Here is a 24,521-nt window from a genome sequence, read left to right as displayed (position 1 = left end):
GCAGTCAAAAAAGCTGATTGGCCGCCCAAACAGCTGATTGGCAGCCCAAATCGCTGATTGGCAGCTCAGACAGCAGACTGGCAGCCTAAACAGCTGATTGGCACACCAAGCAGCTGATTGGCCACCTGAACCGCTGATTGGCAGACCAAACAGCTGATTGGCTGCCCAAACAGCTGATTGGCAGTCAAAACAGTGGATTTGTTGCCCAAAGAGCTGATTGGCAGTTCAAACAGCTGATTGGGCAACCAATCCACTGTTTTTACTGCCCAACCAGCTGATTGGTACCCCAAACAGCTGATTGGCCGCCCAAACAGCTGATTGGCAGACCAAATCGCTGATTAGCAGACCAAACAGCTGATTAGCCGTCCAAAAAGATGATTGACCGCCAAAACTGCTGATTGGCCGCTTAAACAGTAGATTGGCACTCCAAACAGCTGATTGGCAACCCAAACAGCTGATTGGCAGCACAAAAAGTTGATTGGCAGCCCAAACACCTGATTGCCCGCCCAGAGAGCTGATTAACCGCCCAAACTGCGCATTGACCGCCCTAACAGCTGATTGGCCACCCAAACAGCTTATTGGTAACCTAAAAAGATTATTGGCAGCCTAAACAGCTGATTAGCCACCCAAACAGCTGATGGCCGGTCAAACTGCTGATAGGAAGACAAGAAAGCTGATTAGCAGCTCTAACAATTGATTGGCCTCCCAAACAGCTGATTGGCAGCCTAAACAGCTGATGGACCGCTCAAACAGCTGATTGGGTGCCCAGAGAGCTGATTGGCAGCCAAAACAGCTGATTGGCTGCCCAAAACGGCTGAGGGGCCGCCCAAACAGCTTATTGGCAGCCAAAATAGCTGATTGACTGCCCAAAAAGCTGATAAGCAGTCAAACAGCTGATTGGCCGCCCAAACAGCTGATTGGCCACCCAAACAGCTGATTGGCCGCCCAAACAGCTGATTGGCCGCCCAAACAGCTGATTGACCGCTCAAATACGTGATCAGTTGCCAAACAGCTGACTGGCCTTTCCAAAAAGCTGATTGGCTGCTCAAATGGCTGATTGGCTGCCCAAACAGCTGATAGACAGCCCAAACAGCTGATTGGCAGCCCAAACAGTTGATTGGCCACCCAAACAGCTAATTGGCAGCCAAAAAAGCTGATTGACAGTCTAAAGGGCTGATTGGCAGCTTAAACAGCTGATTGGCCACCCATAGAGCTGATTGGCCACCCAAACAGATTATTAAAAGCCCAAACAGCTGATTGGCAGCCTAAACCACTGATTGGCCACCCGAACAGCTGATTGGCCGCCCAAACAGCTGATTAGTAACCCAAACAGATGATTGGCTGCTCAAACAGCTGATTGGCCTCCCAAACAGTTGATTGGCAGCCAAAAGAGCAATTGGCCACCCAAAAAGCTGATTGTCAGCCTAAACAGCGGACTGTCAGCTCAATCAGCTGTTTGGCAGCTATAACAGCTGATTGGTAGCCAAAAAAGCTGACTGGCAGCCCTAAAAGCTGATTGGTCGCTCAAACAGCTGATTGGTTGCCCAAAAAGCTGATTGGCTGCCCATGCAGCTAATTGGTTGCCCAAACAGCTGAAAGACCACCCAAACAGCTGATTGGCAGCCTAAACATCTGATTGTCAGCTCAAAAACCTGATAAGCCGCTCAAACAGCTGACTGGCAGCCCAAAAAGCTGATTGGTCGCTCAAACAGCTGATTGGCTGCCCAAAAAGCTGATTATCTGCTCAAACAGCTGATTGGCTGCCCATGCAGCTAATTGGTAGCCCAAACAGCTGATTGACCACCCAAACAGCTGATTGGCTGCCTAAACATCTGATTGTCAGCTCAAAAACCTTTTTAGCCGCTCAAACAGCTGAATGGCTACCCAAACAGCTGATTGGCAGCTCAAACAGCAGATTTGCCACCCAAACAGCTGATTGGCCACCCAAACAGCTGATTGACCACCAAAACAGATGATTGGCCACTCAAGAAGCTGATTATCCACCCAAACAGCTCACTGGCAGCTCAAACAGCTGATTGGCCGACCAAATAGCTGATGAGCAACCTAAAAAGCCGATTTTCCGGTCAAACAGCTGATTGGCCGCCTAAACAGCTGATTGGTTGCCCAAACAGCTGATTGGCCGCCCAAACAGCGATCAGCCGCCCAAACTGGTGATTGGGCACCAAAACAGCTGATTGGCTGCTCAAACAGCTGATTGGTCGCCCAAACAGCTGATTGGCCACCCAAAAAGCTGATTGGTCACCCAAACAGCTAAGTTTCCGGTCAAACAGCTGATTGGACGCCTTCACAGCTGATTGACAGCTCAAACAGCTGATTGGCTGCCAAACAGGGAATTGACTGCCAAAAATGATGATTGGCCGCCCAAACAGCTGATTGGCGGCCAAAAAAGCTGATTGCAAGCCCAAACAGCTGATTAACCGCCCAAACAGCTGATTACCTGCCCAAACAGCTGATTGGCAGACCAAACCGCTTATTGGCCACCCAAACAGCTGATTGGTAGCCTAAACAACTAATTGGCAGCTCAAACATATGATATGTAGCCCAAACAGCTGTTTGGTGCCCAAACAGCTGATTGGCAGCCAAAAGAGCTTATTGGCAGCAAAAACAGCTGATACGCTGCCCAAACAGCTGATTGGCAACCCTTATTAGCTGATTATCAGCCAAAACAGCTGATTGGCCACCCAAACAGCTGATTGACCACCAAAACAGATGATTGGCCAATCAAGAAGCTGATTATCCACCCAAACAGCTCACTGGCAGCTCAAACAGCTGATTGGCCGACCAAATAGCTGATGAGCAACCTAAACAGCCGATTTTCCGGTCAAACAGCTGATTGGCCGCCTAAACAGCTGATTGGTTGCTCAAACAGCTGATCAGCCGCCCAAACTGGTGATTGGGCACCAAAACAGCTGATTGGCTGCTCAAACAGCTGATTGGTCGCCCAAACAGCTGATTGGCCACCCAAAAAGCTGATTGGTCACCACAACAGCTAATTTTCCGGTCAAACAGCTGATTGGACGCCTTAACAGCTGATTGACAGCTCAAACAGCTGATTGGCTGCCCAAACAGGGAATGGACTGCCAAAAATGCTGATTGGCCGCCCAAACAGCTGATTGGCGGCCAAAAAAGCTGATTGCCAGCCCAAACAGCTGATTAACCGCCCAAACAGCTGATTACCTGCCCAAACAGCTGATTGGCAGACCAAACCGCTTAATGGCCACCCAAACAGCTGATTGGCAGCCTAAACAACTAATTGGCAGCTCAAAGAGCTGATCTGTAGCCCAAACAGCTGTTCGGCCGCCCAAACAGCTGATTGGCAGCCAAAAGAGCTTATTGGCAGCAAAAACTGCTGATACGCTGCCCAAACAGCTGATTGGCAACCCAAATTAGCTGATTATCAGCCAAAACAGCTGATTGGCCACCTAAAAAGCTAATTGGCCGCCCAAACAGCTGATTAGCCACCCCAAAAGTGGATTGGCAACCAAAACAGCGACTAGCTGCCAAGACAGCTTTTTGGCAGCCAAAACAGCTGATTGGCAGACCAAGCAGCTGATTGGCCACCCGAACAGCTGATTGGCAGACCAAACAGCTGATTGGCCACCCAAACAGCTGATTGGCAGTCAAAACAGTGGATTTGTTGCCCAAAGAGCTGATTGGCAGTTCAAACAGCTGATTGGGCAACCAATCCACTGTTTTTACTGCCCAACCAGCTGATTGGTACCCCAAACAGCTGATTGGCCGCCCAAACAGCTGATTGGCAGACCAAATAGCTGATTAGCAGACCAAACAGCTGATTAGCCGCCCGAAAAGATGATTGACCGCCAAAACTGCTGATTGGCCGCTTAAACAGGTGATTGGCACTCCAAACAGCTGATTGGCAAACCAAACAGCTGATTGGCAGCACAAAAAGTTGATTGGCAGCCCAAACAGCTGATTGCCCGCCCAGACAGCTGAATGGCCTCCCAAACTGCGCATTGACTGCCCTAACAGCTGATTGGCCACCCAAACAGCTTATTGGTAACCTAAACAGGTTATTGGCAGCCTAAACAGCTGATTAGCCACCCAAACAGCTGATTGGCTGGTCAAACCGCTGATTGGAAGACAAGAAAGCTGATTAGCAGCTCAAACAATTGATTGGCCTCCCAAACAGCTGATTGGCCGCCTAAACAGCTGTTGGACCGCTCAAACAGCTGATTGGGTGCCCAGACAGCTGATTGCCACCCAAACAGCTATTTGGCTGCCAATACAGCAGATTGACCGTCCAAAAAGGTGATTGGCAGCCCAAAAAACTGATTTGCTGCCCAAACAACTGATTGGCCTCCCAAACAGCTGATTGGCAGCCTAAACAGCTCATTGGTAGTTCAAACAGGTGATTGGCCGCTCAAACAGGTGATTGGCCGCCCAAACAGCTGATTGGCAGCTCAAACAGCTGATTTGCCACCCAAACAGCTGATTGGCCACCAAAACAGATGATTGGCAGATCAAGAAGCTGATTATCCGGCCAAACAGCTGACTGGCTGCTCAAAAAGCTGATTGGCCGAACAAATAGCTGATTAGCAACCTAAACAGCTGATTTTCCGGTCAAACAGCTGATTGGCCGCCTAAACAGCTGATTGGTTGCCCAAACAGCTGATTGGCCGCCCAAACAGCTGATCAGCCGCCCAAACTGGTGATTGGGCACCGAAACAGCTGATTGGCTGCTCAAACAGCTGATTGGTCGCCCAAACAGCTGATTGGCCACCAAAAAAGCTGATTTGTCACCCAAACAGCTAATTTTCCGGTCAAACAGCTGATTGGACGCCTTCACAGCTGATTGACAGCTCAAACAGCTGATTGGCTGCCCAAACAGGGAATTGACTGCCAAAAATGCTGATTGGCCGCCCAAACAGCTGATTGGCGGCCAAAAAAGCTGATTGCCATCCCAAACAGCTGATTAACCGCCCAAACAGCTGATTACCTGCCCAAACAGCTGATTGGCAGACCAAACCGCTTATTGGCCACCCAAACAGCTGATTGGCAGCCTAAACAACTAATTGGCAGCTCAAACAGCTGATCTCTAGCCCAAACAGCTGTTTGGCCGCCCAAACAGCTGATTGGCAGCCAAAAGAGCTTATTGGCAGCAAAAACAGCTGATACGCTGCCCAAACAGCTGATTGGCAACCCAAATTACCAAATTATCAGCCAAAACAGCTGATTGGCCACCCAAAAAGCTAATTGGCCGCCCAAACAGCTGATTGGCCACCCCAAAAGGGGATTGGCAACCAAAACAGCGACTGGCTGCCAAGACAGCTTTTTGGCAGCCAAAACAGCTGACCGGCAGTCAAAAAAGCTGATTGGCCGCCCAAACAGCTGATTGGCTGCCCAAATCGCTGATTGGCAGCTCAGACAGCAGACTGGCAGCCTAAACAGCTGATTGGCACACCAAGCAGCTGATTGGCCACCTGAACAGCTGATTGGCAGACCAAACAGCTGATTGGCCGCCCAAACAGCTGATTGGCAGTCAAAACAGTGGATTTGTTGCCCAAAGAGCTGATTGGCAGTTCAAACAGCTGATTGGGCAACCAATCCACTGTTTTTACTGCCCAACCAGCTGATTGGTACCCCAAACAGCTGATTGGCCGCCCAAACAGCTGATTGGCAGACCAAATCGCTGATTAGCAGACCAAACAGCTGATTAGCCGTCCAAAAAGATGATTGACCGCCAAAACTGCTGATTGGCCGCTTAAACAGGTGATTGGCACTCCAAACAGCTGATTGGCAACCCAAACAGCTGATTGGCAGCACAAAAAGTTGATTGGCAGCCCAAACACCTGATTGCCCGCCCAGAGAGCTGATTAACCGCCCAAACTGCGCATTGACCGCCCTAACAGCTGATTGGCCACCCAAACAGCTTATTGGTAACCTAAACAGATTATTGGCAGCCTAAACAGCTGATTAGCCACCCAAACAGCTGATGGCCGGTCAAACTGCTGATAGGAAGACAAGAAAGCTGATTAGCAGCTCTAACAATTGATTGGCCTCCCAAACAGCTGATTGGCAGCCTAAACAGCTGATGGACCGCTCAAACAGCTGATTGGGTGCCCAGAGAGCTGATTGGCAGCCAAAACAGCTGATTGGCTGCCCAAAACGGCTGAGGGGCCGCCCAAACAGCTTATTGGCAGCCAAAATAGCTGATTGACTGCCCAAAAAGCTGATAAGCAGTCAAACAGCTGATTGGCCGCCCAAACAGCTGATTGGCCACCCAAACAGCTGATTGGCCGCCCAAACAGCTGATTGGCCGCCCAAACAGCTGATTGACCGCTCAAATACGTGATTAGTTGCCAAACAGCTGACTGGCCTTTCCAAAAAGCTGATTGGCTGCTCAAATGGCTGATTGGCTGCCCAAACAGCTGATAGACAGCCCAAACAGCTGATTGGCAGCCCAAACAGTTGATTGGCCACCCAAACAGCTAATTGGCAGCCAAAAAAGCTGATTGACAGTCTAAAGGGCTGATTGGCAGCTTAAACAGCTGATTGGCCACCCATAGAGCTGATTGGCCACCCAAACAGATTATTAAAAGCCCAAACAGCTGATTGGCAGCCTAAACCACTGATTGGCCACCCGAACAGCTGATTGGCCGCCCAAACAGCTGATTAGTAACCCAAACAGATGATTGGCTGCTCAAACAGCTGATTGGCCTCCCAAACAGTTGATTGGCAGCCAAAAGAGCAATTGGCCACCCAAAAAGCTGATTGTCAGCCTAAACAGCGGACTGTCAGCTCAATCAGCTGTTTGGCAGCTATAACAGCTGATTGGTAGCCAAAAAAGCTGACTGGCAGCCCTAAAAGCTGATTGGTCGCTCAAACAGCTGATTGGCTGCCCAAAAAGCTGATTGGCTGCCCATGCAGCTAATTGGTAGCCCAAACAGCTGAAAGACCACCCAAACAGCTGATTGGCAGCCTAAACAGCTGATTGTCAGCTCAAAAACCTGATTAAGCCGCTCAAACAGCTGATTGGCAGCCCAAAAAGCTGATTGGTCGCTCAAACAGCTGATTGGCTGCCCAAACAGCTGATTATCTGCCAAACAGCTGATTGGCTGCCCATGCAGCTAATTGGTAGCCCAAACAGCTGATTGACCACCCAAACAGCTGATTGGCTGCCTAAACATCTGATTGTCAGCTCAAAAACCTTTAGCCGCTCAAACAGCTGATGGCTACCCAAACAGCTGATTGGCAGCTCAAACAGCTGATTTGCCACCCAAACAGCTGATTGGCCACCCAAACAGCTGATTGGCCACCAAAACAGATGATTGGCACTCAAGAAGCTGATTATCCACCCAAACAGCTGACTGGCTGCTCAAACAGCTGATTGGCCGACCAAATAGCTGATAGCAACCTAAACAGCGATTTTCCGGTCAAACAGCTGATTGGCCGCCTAAACAGCTGATTGGTTGCCCAAACAGCTGATTGGCCGCCCAAACAGCGATCAGCCGCCCAAACTGGTGATTGGGCACCAAAACAGCTGATTGGCTGCTCAAACAGCTGATTGGTCGCCCAAACAGCTGATTGGCCACCCAAAAAGCTGATTGGTCACCCAAACAGCTAAGTTTCCGGTCAAACAGCTGATTGGACGCCTTCACAGCTGATTGACAGCTCAAACAGCTGATTGGCTGCCCAAACAGGGAATTGACTGCCAAAAATGCTGATTGGCCGCCCAAACAGCTGATTGGCGGCCAAAAAAGCTGATTGCAGCCCAAACAGCTGATTAACCGCCCAAACAGCTGATTACCTGCCCAAACAGCTGATTGGCAGACCAAACCGCTTATTGGCCACCCAAACAGCTGATTGGCAGCCTAAACAACTAATTGGCAGCTCAAACATGATATGTAGCCCAAACAGCTGTTTGGCGCCCAAACAGCTGATTGGCAGCCAAAAGAGCTTATTGGCAGCAAAAACAGCTGATTGGCAACCCAAATTAGCTGATTATCAGCCAAAACAGCTGATTGGCCACCCAAAAAGCTAATTGGCCGCCCAAACAGCTGATTGGCCACCCCAAAAGGGATTGGCAACCAAAACAGCGACTGGCTGCCAAGACAGCTTTTTGGCAGCCAAAACAGCTGATTGGCAGCCAAGCAGCTGATTGGCCGCCCAAACAGCTGATTGGCAGCCAAACAGCTGATTGGCACCCAAAAGCTGATTGGCAGTCAAAACAGTGGATTGGCCCAAACAGCTGATTGGCACAAACAGCTGATTGGCAATCAATCCACTGCTGCCCAACCAGCTGATTGGTACCCCAAACAGCTGATTGGCCGCCCAAACAGCTGATTGGCAGACCAAACAGCTGATTGCAGACCAAACAGCTGATTGGCCGCCCAAAAGCTGATTGCGCCAAAACAGCTGATTGGCCCAACAGCTGATTGGCACTCCAAACAGCTGATTGGCAACCCAAACAGCTGATTGGAGCCCAAAAGCTGATTGGCAGCCCAAACAGCTGATTGCCCGCCCAAACAGCTGATTAGCCGCCCAAACTGTGATTGACCGCCCAAACAGCTGATTGGCCACCCAAACAGCTTATTGGCAGCCCCAAACAGCTGATTGGCACCCAAACAGCTGATTGGCCGCAAACGCTGATTGGAAGACAAAAAGTTGATTGGCAGCCCAAAACCTGATTGCCCGCCCAGACAGCTGATTGGCCGCCCAAACTGTGCATTGACCGCCCTAACAGCTGATTGGCCACCCAAACAGCTTATTGGTAACCTAACAGCATATTGGCAGCCTAAACAGCTGATTAGCCACCCAAACAGCTTGATTGGCCGGTCAAACGCTGATTGGAAGACAAGAAAGCTGATTAGCAGCTCAAACAATTGATTGGCCTCCCAAACAGCTGATTGGCAGCCTAAACAGCTGATGGACCGCTCAAACAGCTGATTGGGTGCCCAGACAGCTGATTGGCAGCCAAAACAGCTGATTGGCTGCCCAAAACGGCTGAGTGGCCGCCCAAACAGCTTATTGGCAGCCCAAATAGCTGATTGACTGCCCAAAACAGCTGATAAGCAGTCAAACAGCTGATTGGCCGCCCAAACAGCTGATTGGCCACCCAAACAGCTGATTGGCCACCCAAACAGCTGATTGGCCGCCCAAACAGCTGATTGACCGCTCAAATACGTGATTAGTTGCCAAACAGCTGACTGGCCTTTCCAAAAAGCTGATTGGCTGCTCAAATGGCTGATTGGCTGCCCAAACAGCTGATTAGCAGCCCAAACAGCTGATTGGCAGCCCAAACAGTTGATTGGCCACCCAAACAGCTAATTGGCAGCCAAAAAGCTGATTGACAGTCTAAAGGGCTGATTGGCAGCTTAAACAGCTGATTGGCCACCCATAGAGCTGATTGGCCACCCAAACAGATTATTAAAAGCCCAAACAGCTGATTGGCAGCTAAACCACTGATTGGCCACCCGAACAGCTGATTGGCCGCCCAAACAGCTGATTAGTACCCAAACAGATGATTGGCTGCTCAAACAGCTGATTGGCCTCCCAAACAGTTGATTGGCAGCCAAAAGAGCAATTGGCCACCCAAAAAGCTGATTGTCAGCCTAAACAGCAGACTGTCAGCTCAATCAGCTGTTTGGCAGCTATAACAGCTGATTGGTAGCCAAAAAAGCTGACTGGCAGCCCTAAAAGCTGATTGGTCGCTCAAACAGCTGATTGGCTGCCCAAAAAGCTGATTGGCTGCCCATGCAGCTAATTGGTAGCCCAAACAGCTGAAAGACCACCCAAACAGCTGATTGGCAGCCTAAACATCTGATTGTCAGCTCAAAAACCTGATTAGCCGCTCAAACAGCTGACTGGCAGCCCAAAAAGCTGATTGGTGCTCAAACAGCTGATTGGCTGCCCAAAAAGCTGATTATCTGCTCAAACAGCTGATTGGCTGCCCATGCAGCTAATTGGTAGCCCAAACAGCTGATTGACCACCCAAACAGCTGATTGGCTGCCTAAACATCTGATTGTCAGCTCAAAAACCTTATTAGCCACTCAAACAGCTGAATGGCTGCCCAAACAGCTGATTGGCAGCTCAAACAGCTGATTTGCCACCCAAACAGCTGATTGGCCACCCAAACAGCTGATTGACCACCAAAACAGATGATTGGCCACTCAAGAAGCTGATTATCCACCCAAACAGCTCACTGGCAGCTCAAACAGCTGATTGGCCGACCAAATAGCTGATGAGCAACCTAAACAGCCGATTTTCCGGTCAAACAGCTGATTGGCCGCCTAAACAGCTGATTGGCTGCCCAAACAGCTGATTGGCCGCCCAAACAGCTGATCAGCCGCCCAAACTGGTGATTGGGCACCAAAACAGCTGATTGGCTGCTCAAACAGCTGATTGGTCGCCCAAACAGCTGATTGGCCACAAAAGCTGATTGGTCCCAAACAGCTAATTTTCCGGTCAAACAGCTGATTGGACGCCTTAACAGCTGATTGACAGCTCAAACAGCTGATTGGCTGCCCAAACAGGGAATTGACTGCCAAAAATGCTGATTGGCCGCCCAAACAGCTGATTGGCGGCCAAAAAAGCTGATTGCAGCCCAAACAGCTGATTAACGCCCAAACAGCTGATTACCTGCCCAAACAGCTGATTGGCAGACCAAACGCTTATTGGCCACCCAAACAGCTGATTGGCAGCCTAAACAACTAATTGGCAGCTCAAACAGCTGATCTGTAGCCCAAACAGCTGTTTGGCGCCCAAACAGCTGATTGGCAGCCAAAAGAGCTTATTGGCAGCAAAAACAGCTGATAGCTGCCCAAACAGCTGATTGGCAACCCAAATTAGCTGATTATCAGCCAAAACAGCTGATTGGCCACCCAAAAAGCTGATTGACAGCCAAAAAGTGATTGGCAGCCCAAACAGCTGATTGGCTGCCCAAGACAGCTGATTAGCCGTCCAAAAAGATGATTGACCGCCAAAACTGCTGATTGGCCCAAACAGCTTATTGGCACCCAAAAGCTGATTGGCACCCAAACAGCTGATTGGCCGCAAAGCTGATTGGAAGACAAAAAGTTGATTGGCAGCCCAAACACCTGATTGCCCGCCCAGAGAGCTGATTGGCCGCCCAAACTGCGCATTGACCGCCCTAACAGCTGATTGGCCACCCAAACAGCTTATTGGTAACCTAATCAGCATTATTGGCAGCCTAAACAGCTGATTAGCCACCCAAACAGCTGATTGGCCGGTCAAACCGCTGATAGGAAGACAAGAAAGCTGATTAGCAGCTCAAACAATTGATTGGCCTCCCAAACAGCTGATTGGCAGCCTAAACAGCTGATGGACCGCTCAAACAGCTGATTGGGTGCCCAGACAGCTGATTGGCAGCCAAAACAGCTGATTGGCTGCCCAAAACGGCTGAGGGGCCGCCCAAACAGCTTATTGGCAGCCCAAATAGCTGATTGACTGCCCAAAAAGCTGATAAGCAGTCAAACAGCTGATTGGCCGCCCAAACAGCTGATTGGCCACCCAAACAGCTGATTGGCCGCCCAAACAGCTGATTGGCCGCCCAAACAGCTGATTGACCGCTCAAATACGTGATTAGTTGCCAAACAGCTGACTGGCCTTTCCAAAAAGCTGATTGGCTGCTCAAATGGCTGATTGGCTGCCCAAACAGCTGATAGACAGCCCAAACAGCTGATTGGCAGCCCAAACAGTTGATTGGCCACCCAAACAGCTAATTGGCAGCCAAAAAAGCTGATTGACAGTCTAAAGGGCTGATTGGCAGCTTAAACAGCTGATTGGCCACCCATAGAGCTGATTGGCCACCCAAACAGATTATTAAAAGCCCAAACAGCTGATTGGCAGCCTAAACCACTGATTGGCCACCCGAACAGCTGATTGGCCGCCCAAACAGCTGATTAGTAACCCAAACAGATGATTGGCTGCTCAAACAGCTGATTGGCCTCCCAAACAGTTGATTGGCAGCCAAAAGAGCAATTGGCCACCCAAAAAGCTGATTGTCAGCCTAAACAGCAGACTGGCAGCTCAATCAGCTGTTTGGCAGCTATAACAGCTGATTGGTAGCCAAAAAAGCTGACTGGCAGCCCTAAAAGCTGATTGGTCGCTCAAACAGCTGATTGGCTGCCCAAAAAGCTGATTGGCTGCCCATGCAGCTAATTGGTAGCCCAAACAGCTGAAAGACCACCCAAACAGCTGATTGGCAGCCTAAACATCTGATTGTCAGCTCAAAAACCTGATTAGCCGCTCAAACAGATGACTGGCAGCCCAAAAAGCTGATTGGTTGCTCAAACAGCTGATTGGCTGCCCAAAAAGCTGATTATCTGCTCAAAACAGCTGATTGGCTGCCCATGCAGCTAATTGGTAGCCCAAACAGCTGATTGACCACCCAAACAGCTGATTGGCTGCCTAAACATCTGATTGTCAGCTCAAAAACCTTATTAGCCACTCAAACAGCTGAATGGCTGCCCAAACAGCTGATTGGCAGCTCAAACAGCAGATTTGCCACCCAAACAGCTGATTGGCCACCCAAACAGCTGATTGACCACCAAAACAGATGATTGGCCACTCAAGAAGCTGATTATCCACCCAAACAGCTCACTGCCAGCACAAACAGCTGATTGGCCGACCAAATAGCTGATGAGCAACCTAAACAGCCGATTTTCCGGTCAAACAGCTGATTGGCCGCCTAAACAGCTGATTGGCTGCCCAAACAGCTGATTGGCCGCCCAAACAGCTGATCGGCCGACCAAACTGGTGATTGGGCACCAAAACAGCTGATTGGCTGCTCAAACAGCTGATGGGTCGCCCAAACAGCTGATTGGCTGCACAAAAGCTGATTGGTCGCCAAACAGCTAATTTTCCGGTCAAACAGCTGATTGGACGCCTTAACAGCTGATTGACAGCTCAAACAGCTGATTGGCTGCCCAAACAGGGAATTGACTGCCAAAATGCTGATTGGCCGCCCAAACAGCTGATTGACGGCCAAAAAAGCTGATTGCAGCCCAAACAGCTGATTAACTGCCCAAACAGCTGATTACCTGCCCGAACAGCTGATTGGCAGACCAAACTGCTTATTGGCCACCCAAACAGCTGATTGGCAGCCTAAACAACTAATTGGCAGCTCAAACAGCTGATCTGTAGCCCAAACGGCTGTTTGGCCGCCCAAACAGCTGATTGGCAGCCAAAAGAGCTTATTGGCAGCAAAAACAGCTGATAAGCTGCCCAAACAGCTGATTGGCAACCCAAATTAGCTGATTATCAGCCAAAACAGCTGATTGGCCACCCAAAAAGCTGATTGGCCGCCCAAACAGCTGATTGGCCACCCCAAAAGCTGATTGGCAACCAAACAGCGACTGGCTGCCAAGACAGCTTTGGCAGCCAAAACAGCTGATGGCAGTTAAAAAAGCTGATTGGCCGCCCAAACAGCTGATTGGCTGCCCAAATCGCTGATTGGCAGCTCAGACAGCTGATTGGCAGCCTAAACAGCTGATTGGCAGACCAAGCAGCTGATTGGCCGCCCGAACAGCTGATTGGCAGACCAAACAGCTGATTGGCCGCCCAAACAGCTGATTGGCAGTCAAAACAGTGGATTTGTTGCCCAAAGAGCTGATTGGCAGTTCAAACAGCTGATTGGGCAACCAATCCACTGTTTTTACTGCCCAACCAGCTGATTGGAACCCCAAACAGCTGATTGACCGCCCAAACAGCTGATTGGCAGACCAAATAGCTGATTAGCAGACCAAACAGCTGATTAGCCACCCGAAAAGATGATTGACCACCAAAACTGCTGATTGGCCGCTTAAACAGGTGATTGGCACTCCAAACAGCTGATTGGCCACCCAAACAGCTGATTGGCAGCACAAAAAGTTGATTGGCAGCCCAAACAGCTGATTGCCCGCCCAGACAGCTGATTGGCCGCCCAAACCGCGCATTGACCGCCCTAACAGCTGATTGGCCACCCAAACAGCTTATTGGTAACCTAAACAGCTGATTGGCAGCCTAAACAGCTGATTAGCCACCCAAACAGCTGATTGGCCGGTCAAACCGCTGATTGGAAGACAAGAAAGCTGATTAGCAGCTCAAACAATTGATTGGCCTCCCAAACAGCTGATTGGCAGCCTAAACAGCTGATGGACCGCTCAAACAGCTGATTGGGTGCCCAGACAGCTGATTGGCAGCCAAAACAGCTGATTGGCTGCCCAAAACGGCTGAGGGGCCGCCCAAACAGCTTATTGGCAGCCCAAATAGCTGATTGACTTCCCAAACAGCTGATAAGCAGTCAAACAGCTGATTGGCCGCCCAAACAGCTGATTGGCCACCCAAACAGCTGATTGGCCGCCCAAACAGCTGATTGGCCGCCCAAACAGCTGATTGACCGCTCAAATACGTGATTAGTTGCCAAACAGCTGACTGGCCTTTCCAAAAAGCTGATTGGCTGCTCAAATGGCTGATTGGCTGCCCAAACAGCTGATTAGCAGCCCAAACAGCTGATTGGCAGCCCAAACCGTTGATTGGCCAACCCAAACAGCTAATTGGTAGCCAAAACAGCTGATTGACAGTCTAAAGGGCTGATTGGCTGCTTAAACAGCTGATTGGCCACCCATAGAGCTGATTGGCCACCCAAAGAGATTATTAAAAGCTCAAACAGCTGATTGGCAGCCTAAACCAGTGATTAGCCACCCGAACAGCTGATTGGCCGCCCAAACAGCTGATTAGTAGCCCAAACAGATGATTGGCTGCTCAAACAGCTGATTGGCCTCCCAAACAGTTGATTGGCAGCCAAAACAGCAATTGGCCACCCAAAAAGCTGATTGTCAGCCTAAACTGCAGACTGGCAGCTCAATCAGCTGTTTGGCAGCTATAACAGCTGATTGGTAGCCAAAAAAGCTGACTGGCAGCCCTAGAAGCTGATTGGTCGCTCAAACAGCTGAATTGCTGCCCAAAAAGCTGATTGGCTGCCCATTCTGCTAATTGGTAGCCCAAACAGCTGAAAGACCACCCAAACAACTGATTGGCAGCCTAAACATCTGATTGTCAGCTCAAAAACCTGATTAGCTGCTCAAACAGCTGACTGGCAGCCCAAAAAGCTGATTGGTCGCTCAAACAGCTGATTGGCTGCCCGAAAAGCTGATTATCTGCTCAAACAGCTGATTGGCTGCCCATGCAGCTAATTGGTAGCCCAAACAGCTGATTGACCACCCAAACAGCTGATTGGCTGCCTAAACATCTGATTGTCAGCTCAAAAACCTCATTAGCCGCTCAAACAGCTGAATGGCTGCCCAAACCACTGATTGGCAGCTCAAACAGCAGATTTGGCACCCAAACAGCTGATTGGCCACCCAAACAGCTGATTGACCACCAAAACAGATGATTGGCCACTCAAGAAGCTGATTATCCACCCAAACAGCTCACTGGCAGCTCAAACAGCTGATTGGTCGACCAAATAGCTGATGACCAACCTGAACAGCCGATTTTCCGGTCAAAGAGCTGATTGGCCGCCTAAAAAGCTGATTGGCTGCCAAAACAGCTGATCGGCCGCCCAAACTGGCGATTGGGCACCAAAACAGCTGATTGGCTGCTCAAACAGCTGATGGGTCGCCCAAACAGCTGATTGGCCGCACAAATAGCTTATTGGTCGCGCAAACAGCTAATTTTCCGGTCAAACAGCTGCTGGATGTCTTAACAGCTGATTGACAGCTCAAACAGCTGACTGGCTGCCAAAACAGGGGATTGGCTGCCAAAAATGCTGATTGGCCGCCCAAACAGCTGATCGGCGGCCAAAACAGCTGATTGCCAGCCCAAACAGCTGATTAACCGCTCAAACAGATCATTACCTGCCCAAAATGCTGATTGGCAGACCAAACCGCCTCATTGGCAACCCAAACAGCTGATTGGCAGCCTAAAGAGCTAACTGGCAGCTCAAACAGCTGATCTGTAGCCCAAACAGCTGTTTGGCCACCCGAACAGCTGATTGGCCGCTCAAACAGTTGATTGGTCGCCCAAACAGCTGATTGGCAGAAAAAACAGCTGATACGCTGCCCAAACAGCTGATTGGCAACCCAAACTAGCTGATTAGCAGCCAAAACAGCTGATTGGCAACGCAAAAAGCTGATTGGCCGCCCAAACAGCTGATTGGCCTCCCCAAAAGTGGATTGGCAACCAAAACAGCGACTGGCTGCCAAGACAGCTTTTTGGCAGCCCAAACAGCTGACCGGCAGTCAAAAAAGCTGATTGGCCGCCCAAACAGCTGATTGGCTGCCGAAATCGCTGATTGGCAGCTCAGACAGCTGATATGCAGCCTAAACAGCTGATTGGCGGACCAAGCAGCTGATTGGCCGCCCGAACAGCAGATTGGCAGACCAAACAGCTGATTGGCCGCCCAAACAGCTACTTGGCAGTCAAAACAGTGGATTTGTTGCCCAAAGAGCTGATTGGCAGTTCAAACAGCTGATTGGGCAACCAATCCACTGTTTTGACTGCCCAACCAGCTGATTGGGACCCCAAACAGCTGATTGGCCGCCAAAACAGCTGATTGGCAGACCAAATAGCTGATTGGCAGACAAAACAGATGATTAGCCGCCCGTACAGCTGATTGACTGCCAAAACTGCTGATTGGCCGCTTAAACAGGTGATTGGCACTCCAAACAGCTGATTGGCAACCCAAACATCTGATTGACAGCCCAAAAAGTTGATTGGCAGCCCAAACAGCTGATTGCCCGCCCAGACAACTGATTGGCCGCCCAAACTGCACATTGACCGCCCTAAACAGCTGATTGGTCACCCAAACCGCTGATTGGAAGACAAAAAAGCTGATTAGCAGCTCAAACAATTGATTGGCCTCCCAAACAGCTGATTAGCAGCGTAAACAGCTGATGGGCGGCTCAAACAGATGATTGGGTGCCCAAACAGCTGATTGGCAGCCAAAACAGCTGATTGGCCGCCCAAACAGCTGATAAGCAGTCAAACAGCTCATTGGCCGACCAAACAGCTGATTGGCCACTCAAATAGCTGATTGGCCGCCCAAACAGCTGATTGGCCACCCAAACAGCTGATTGACCGCTCAAATACATGATTAGTTGCCAAACAGCTGATTGGCCTTTTCAAAAAGCTGATTGGCTATTCAAACAGCTGATTGGCTGCCCAAACAGCTGATTGGCAGCCCAAAGAGCTGATTAGCAACCCCAAAAAGCTGATTTTCAGCCAAAACAGCTGATTGACAGTCTAAAGGGCTTATTGGCAGCTCAATCAGCTGATTGGCCACCCATAGAGCTGATTGGTCACCCAAACAGCTGATTAAAAGCCCGAACAGCTGATTGGCCGTCAAAACAGCTGATTGGCCACCCGAAAAGCTGATTGGCCGCCCAAACAGCTGATTGGCACCCCAAACAGCTGATTGGTCTCCCAAACAGCTGATTGGTCTCCCAAACAGCTGATTGGTCTCCCAAACAGTTGATTGGCAGCCAAAACAGCAATTGGCCACCCAAAAAGCTGATTGGCAGCCTGAACAGCAGATTGTCAGCTCAATCAGCTGTTTGGCAGCTATAACAGCTGATTGGCAGCCAAAACAGCTGACTGGCAGCCCAAAAAGCAGATTGGTCGCTCAAACAGCTGTTTGGCAGCCCAAAAAGCTAATTGGCTGCTCAAACAGCTGATAGGCTGCCCATGCAGCTAATTGGTAGCCCAAAGGCTGATTGACCACCCAAACAGCTGAATCTGATTGTCAGCTCAAAAACCTGATTAGCCGCTCAAACAGCTGAATGGCTGCCCAAACAGCTGATTGGCTACTCACAAAGCTGATTGGCCGCCAAAAAAGCTGATTGGCCTCCCAAACAGCTGATAGGCTGCCCAAAAAGCTGATTGGCCACTAAAAAAGCGGACAGTTAGCCCAAACAGCGGATTGGCCACCCAAACAGCTGATTGGACTCTCAAACAGCTTTTTGGTCGCCTAAAGTGCTGATTTGCCACCCAAACAGCTGATTGACTGCCAAAACAGCAGATTGACTGTCCAAAAAGATGATTGGTAGCCCAAACAACTGATTTGCTGCCCAAACAACTGATTGGCCTCCCAAACAGCTGATTGGCAGCCTTAACAGCTCATTGGTTGCTCAAACAGGTGATTGGCCGCCAAAACAGCTGATTGGCAGCTCAAACAGCAGATTTGCCACACAAACAACTGATTGGCCACCAAAACAGATGATTGGCAGCTCAAGAAGCTGATTATCCGCCTAAACAACTGACTGGCCGCTCAAACAGGTGATTGGTCGACCAAATAACTGATTAGCAACCTAAACAGCGGATTTTCTGGTCAAACAGCTGATTGGCCGCCTAAACAGCTGATATGGTGCCCAAACAGCTGATTGGCCGCCCAAAAAGCTGATCGGCCGCCCAAACTGGTGATTGGGCACCAAAACAGCTGATTGGCTGCTCAAACAGCTGATTGGTCGCCCAAACAGCTGATTGGCCGCCCAAAAAGCTGATAGGCAGCTCAAATTGCTATTTTTCTGGTCAAACAGCTGATTGGACACCTTAACAGCTGATTGACAGCTCAAAAAGCTGATTGGCTGCCCAAACAGGGGATTGGCTGCCAAAAATGCTGATTGGCCGCCCAAACAGCTGATTACCCACCCAAATAGCTGATTAGCTGCCCAAACAGCTGATTGGCAGCCCAAACCACTTATTGGCCACCCAAACAGCTGATTGGCAGCCTAAACACCTAATTGGCAGCTCACACAGCTGATAGGCCGCCCAAACAGATGATTGGCCGCTCAAACAGTTGATTGGTCACCCAAACAGCTGATTGGCAGCAAAAAACAGCTGATACACTGCCCAAACAGCTGATTGGCAACCCAAATTAGCTGATTAGCAGCCAAAACAGCTGATCGGCAGGCAAAAAAGCTGATTGGCCGCCCAAACAGCTGTTTGGCTGCCCAAAAAGCTGATTGGCTGCTCAAACAGCTGATTGGCTTCCCATGCAGCTAATTGGTAGCCCAACAGCTGATTGACCACCCAAACAGCTGAATCTGATTGTCAGCTCAAAAACCTGATTAGCCGCTCAAACAGCTGAATGGCTGCCCAAACAGCTGATTGGCTACTCAAAAAGCTGATTGGCCGCCAAAAAAGCTGATTGGCCTCCCAAACAGCTGACTGGCCTCCCAAACAGCTAATTGGCTGCCCAAAAAGCTGATTGGCCACTAAAAAAGCTGACTGTTAGCCCAAACAGCGGATTGGCCACCCAAACAGCTGATTGGACGCTCAAACAGCTTTTTGGCCGCCTAAAGTGCTGATTTGCCACCCAAACAGCTGATTGGCTGCCAAAAAAGCAGATTGACTGTCCAAAAAGATGATTGGCAGCCCAAACAACTGATTTGCTGCCCAAACAACTGATTGGCCTCCCAAACAGCTGATTGGCAGCCTTAACAGCTCATTGGTTGCTCAAACAGGTGAGTGGCCGCTCAAACAGGTGATTGGCCGCCCAAACAGCTGATTGGCAGCTCAAACAGCAGATTTGCCACACAAACAGCTGATTGGCCACCAAAACAGATGATTGGCAGCTCAAGAAGCTGATTATCCGGCCAAACAACTGACTGGCCGCTCAAACAGGTGATTGGCCGACCAAATAACTGGTTAGCAACCTAAACAGCGGATTTTCTGGTCAAACAGCTGATTGGCCGCCTAAACAGCTGATTGGCTACCCAAACAGCTGATTGGCCGCCCAAACAGCTGATCGGCCGCCCAAACTGGTGATTGGGCACCAAAACAGCTGATTGGCTGCTCAAACAGCTGATTGGTCGCCCAAATAGCTGATTGGCCGCCCAAAAAGCTGATAGGCAGCCCAAACTGCTCATTTTCTGGTCAAACAGCTGATTGGAGGCCTTAACAGCTGATTGACAGCTCATAAAAGCGTATTGGCTGCCCAAACAGGGGATTGGCTGCCAAAAATGCTGATTGGCCGCCCAAACAGCTGATTAACCACCCAAACAGCTGATTAGCTGCCCAAACAGCTGATTGGCAGCCCGAACCACTTATGGGCCACCCAAACAGCTGAATGGCAGCCAAAACAGCTTATTAGCAGCTCACACAGCTGATAGGCCGCCCAAACAGCTGATTGGCCGCTCAAACAGTTGATTGGTCACCCAAACAGCTGATTGGCAGCAAAAACAGCTGATACGCTGCCCAAACAGCTGATTGGTAACCCAAATTAGCTGATTAGCAGCCAAAACAGCTGATCGGTAGTCAAAAAAGCTGATTAGCCGCCCAAACAGCTGATTGGCTGCCCAAATCGCTGATTGGCAGCTCAGACAGCTGATTGGCAGCCTAAACAGCTGATTGGCAGACCAAACAGCTGATTAGCCGCCCGAACAGCCGATTGGCAGACCAAACAGCTGATTGGCCGCCTAAACAGCTGATTGGCATTCAAAACAGTGGATTTGTTGCCCAAAGAGCTAATTGGCAGTTGTTCCGACACAGAGACTTACCTCGAAACACTTTATAGGAGATTACTGGTAACTCCTCTCCGACGACCAGATTTTTACGTAGTTTCCCCCTACTTCCATGTTCTATACTGTCCTGAATAACGGGAAATAACATGACCTGGGGGCATTGCCCGGGCAGGTCGCCCGTCTTTGAGAAGCTCTCTCCAGTAAGTTTTCTGGTCGGTTCGTGAACACACGTGCTTCACGAAGCTCCTCATACTCCGTGCGATTCCCTTTGTGTTTGGTTCCACGTGCTTCCCACGTGATCGGGATCTCAGTGTGTGTTTAGTGCTTTTACTACGTGCTTTGGATTTCGCTCCCTTGTGCTTCCCTAGTGTTTTAGTGCTTTTCCTTTGTGGCTTGCTTGTGTCTACGGCCCTTTGTGTTGCGTTATGGAACGCGTTCGCCGTTGTCCTGGGCCTAGGGCCGGTAGATCATGCGGGGCTTTTCTGTCTAAGCCCGAGGTTGACCCGCATACGTTGTGTACCTCGTGTAGGGGTAAAGCTTGTTCGCCGTGGGATAAGTGTTCCGAATGTGCCGATTGGCCCGAGGTCCAGTGGATAAAATTCCGTACCAAAAAGAAGAAGGCATCGAAGAAGTCCCCTAGGAAGACTAGCGTTTCTTCCCCTGCGACTTCAGCAGGAGAAGGGTCAGGTAGGGTACATCCGCCTTCCCCTACCCAAAGTAAGGGGCGAGGTAAGTCCGGGGAGAACATGCAGTTGGCTCCTCTTTCCCAAGAGAGGGAATTTGTGGGCGGTCCTTCGTTGGCCAAGGCAAGTCAGGCGACCGTAAGTGAGTGTAGTGGGGGTCCGGGGGACGTGGCTTTCTCTCATAAGGGCCACGTCTCGTCGGGGGACCCCATGTGGTCTAATAGTGTCCCTTTTTCTTCTTCAGGTTCCTGGGTGGAAGTTCCAGGGGCATCAGCGACGAGTGGTGGCGTCGGCAGAGAGGAGTCCCCGCAAGAAGATCCATTGGCTTGGGACGTGCCGAGGACTCCGATGAGGTCCCCACTGGACATGGAGGAAGGCCTTGGCGAGGCCTTCCCCGGTTTGGCGGGCCCGTCGGGATGGTTGCCGCCGAAGACTTCGCTACAGGAGAGTCTCCCCATTCCTTCTCCGTCAGGGGTACGGCGTAGCCCCAAGAAAACGCAGTCACGTGCTAGGTCACGATACGGGGGTCAGTCTTTCTCGTCAGGACGTGACTCTTCGGATTCGTCAAGCAGTGAACGGAGGAGACGACAGAGGAGGAAACGAAATCGGTCGGTGCGGAGGAACTCCCCTTTGCGGTCTCCCACAAGATCTCGGGACAGGGTGAGTCCCAGTTCCCCTCCTCCCAAAAGCAGGAGAACAACCCCCCCAGTAGGGACGTGGAAACGAGGTCGGTCTGTGCGGAGGAACTCCCCTTCGCGGTCTCCCACAGGATCTCGGGACAGGATGAGTCCCCGTTCCCCTACACCCAAAAGCAGGAGACCAGTCTCTCCGAAAGGGACGTGGGTGTTCGTCCCAGAGAACAACTTTAAAGTCTTTTCCAAGCCTATTGGTTCGACACATGAGCGGGCAGGAGACAGTCCCCCTAGAAGGACCTCCACGTGCCGCGTCAGGGAATCACCAGATGAGCGAAGGGCTACATCTTGCAGGCCTAAGACCCGTCCTGGACACGTTTATCCCGCCCAGTGCAGGGGGCCGTCGTCTAGGCCGGGCAGCCTCGACAGGTCTCCCCATCGAGACCCCAGAAGGGGAAGGACACCTCCGTCGAACTATCTCACGGAGGACACCGTTTCACCGAAAAAGGCCATGAAGAGGAGAGGGACGGCGGACGTTGAAGGTAAAGGGAACCGTGGACCCCGCCATCACGGCAGAGACCGAGATCACGATTCGCCCCGTTGGTCGGAAGGAGGGGAGGGCGAGTCGGCGGTGACAGAGGACTCAGCGTACAGGAGAGTCCTTGCCTTAATTAGGGGTTATAACAACCTTATAGAACCCGCCACTCAAGAGGAAGAACCCTGGACTTCAGGCCTGAACAAGTTCATAGCGGTCCCCGCCCAGAAAAAGTCCTCTCTCTCTCTTCCCGAGGCCAGTAACGTGGGGATTGGAAAGACTCACATTGATAAGGTCATATCCCGCAATAGCGACTCCTGCAGGGGTCACAGCTCAGCAAAGCTCCTACAGGGTTTGAAGTCGCAGACGAAATACTACTCTTTAGAAAATAGGCCGACCGGTGCGTGCAAGACCGAGGAAACCATAGACATCCTGTGCCAGGGCATCTCCGACGGGAGGGCATCGGCAGCATCTACCTTCTTCTCCCCTTCCGAGTCGGCAATGATGGAGGAGATGTCCAAGGACTTAGTTAATGTGGCCTCCTGGCTGGATTGGTGGGCCACCACCCTAGTAGGCACCCAGATTCCTTCCCATTAAGATTCCTGACAGGGAAGCTAAAGCCTTGAAGACCTGCTCCGTCTGGGGGGAGCAGCTTATTCCGTCGAAGAAGGCGGAAGAGGTCGTGGAGAAGTTGGCCAAAAAGAGGGAGCTACCTACCCTGAAGCCACAGACGGCACGCCGCCCCATCTTCAGGAGGCCAGTGACGGAAGCACCCATGGCCGCGCGTACCACACCAACTCAAGGAAGGAGGGAACCCTCGTCAGGACAGTGGTCTTCCTCTGTGGTTCCCCCCCGAAGAGGTTCATCTTCTAACCCCCCAACGTATAGGTCTTCTTTCTACTCCTCCAGGAGGGGGAGAACAGGCCGTTCTTCCCGTAGGAGATAAGATGGGAGGCCCCCCTCCCCTGCCCAAGCCTCAGGTAGGGGGAGGCCTCAGACTCACTTGGCAAGCATGGAAGCTCCACGGAGCAGATCCGTGGACAGTTACAGTACTAAAGGAGGGCTACAGGATCCCCTTCATGGAAGAGACACCCCCCCTAGTTCCAGCAACGCAGGCAGACTGGTTGGTGCCCAAGGACCTGGCGAAGAGGGCAGCGTTGGACGAAGAAGTCAAGACGTTGCTGCAGAAGGGAGCTTTAGAAACAGTGACATTCCCGGGTCCGGGGTTCTACAGCCGCCTGTTCCTAGTGGAAAAAGCGACAGGAGGGTGGAGACCTGTAATAGACCTGTCAGCCCTCAACAGGTTTCTCAGGAAAGTGACCTTCAAAATGGACACTCCAAGAACGGTCATGGCGTCCTTGGGAGAGGGCGACTTTATGATTTCTATAGACCTCAAGGACGCCTACTTCCAAGTGCCCATTCATCCGTCGAGCAGGAAGTTTCTCCGGGTCAAGTGGGGTACCCAGGTGTTACAATTCAAGGCCCTATGCTTCGGTCTTTCAACAGCCCCCCAGGTATTCACGAGGGTCTTTGCGACGGTCTCCATATGGGCCCACGAACGGGGCCTTCGACTCATCAGGTACCTGGACGACTGGTTACTCCTTTCATCCTCAAAGGAAGACTTGAAACAACAGGGCGAAGATCTTCTTCAATTGTGCAAGACCCTGGGCATCGTGGTCAACTTGGAGAAATCACAGCTAATCCCATCCAACAGGAGGACGTACCTTGGAATGGTCCTGGATTCGTTACAGGTCAAGGCATTCCCAACCACGGAAAGGCTGGACAACCTGGATCGAGTGCTCCGGCCCTTCCTTCTGGGTCGCCCCAGAAGAGCGCAGGATTGGCAAAGGTTGGTAGGGCACCTGGTGTCCCTAGAGAAGCTGGTACCTCACGGGAGACAGAACTTAAGGGTGGTTCAATGGAACCTGAAAGAACATTGGAACCAGAAAAGTTCCCCGGACATTGTGGTTCCTCTCCTTCAGGAGTCCAGGAAGGCCTTGGAATGGTGGCAGGATCGGTCGAACACCCTAAGTGAGATGCCACTATCCTCCCAACCTCCGGAGGTTCTTCTCTTCACGGACGCATCGAAGGACGGGTGGGGAGCCCATCTCCGGGAAAAGACAGCAAAGGGGGCGTGGTCAGAGGGGGAGAAATCCCTACACATAAATATCCTGGAAATGAGAGCGGTCCAAGAAGCCTGCAACCACTTCGAGGAGGACATGAGAG

The sequence above is a fragment of the Palaemon carinicauda genome, chromosome 1 (assembly GCF_036898095.1).
Source record: "Palaemon carinicauda isolate YSFRI2023 chromosome 1, ASM3689809v2, whole genome shotgun sequence".
Taxonomy (NCBI): Eukaryota; Metazoa; Arthropoda; class Malacostraca; order Decapoda; family Palaemonidae; genus Palaemon; species Palaemon carinicauda.
The sequence above is the reverse complement of the archived record's forward strand: the minus strand, read 5'-3'. Positions refer to the sequence as shown.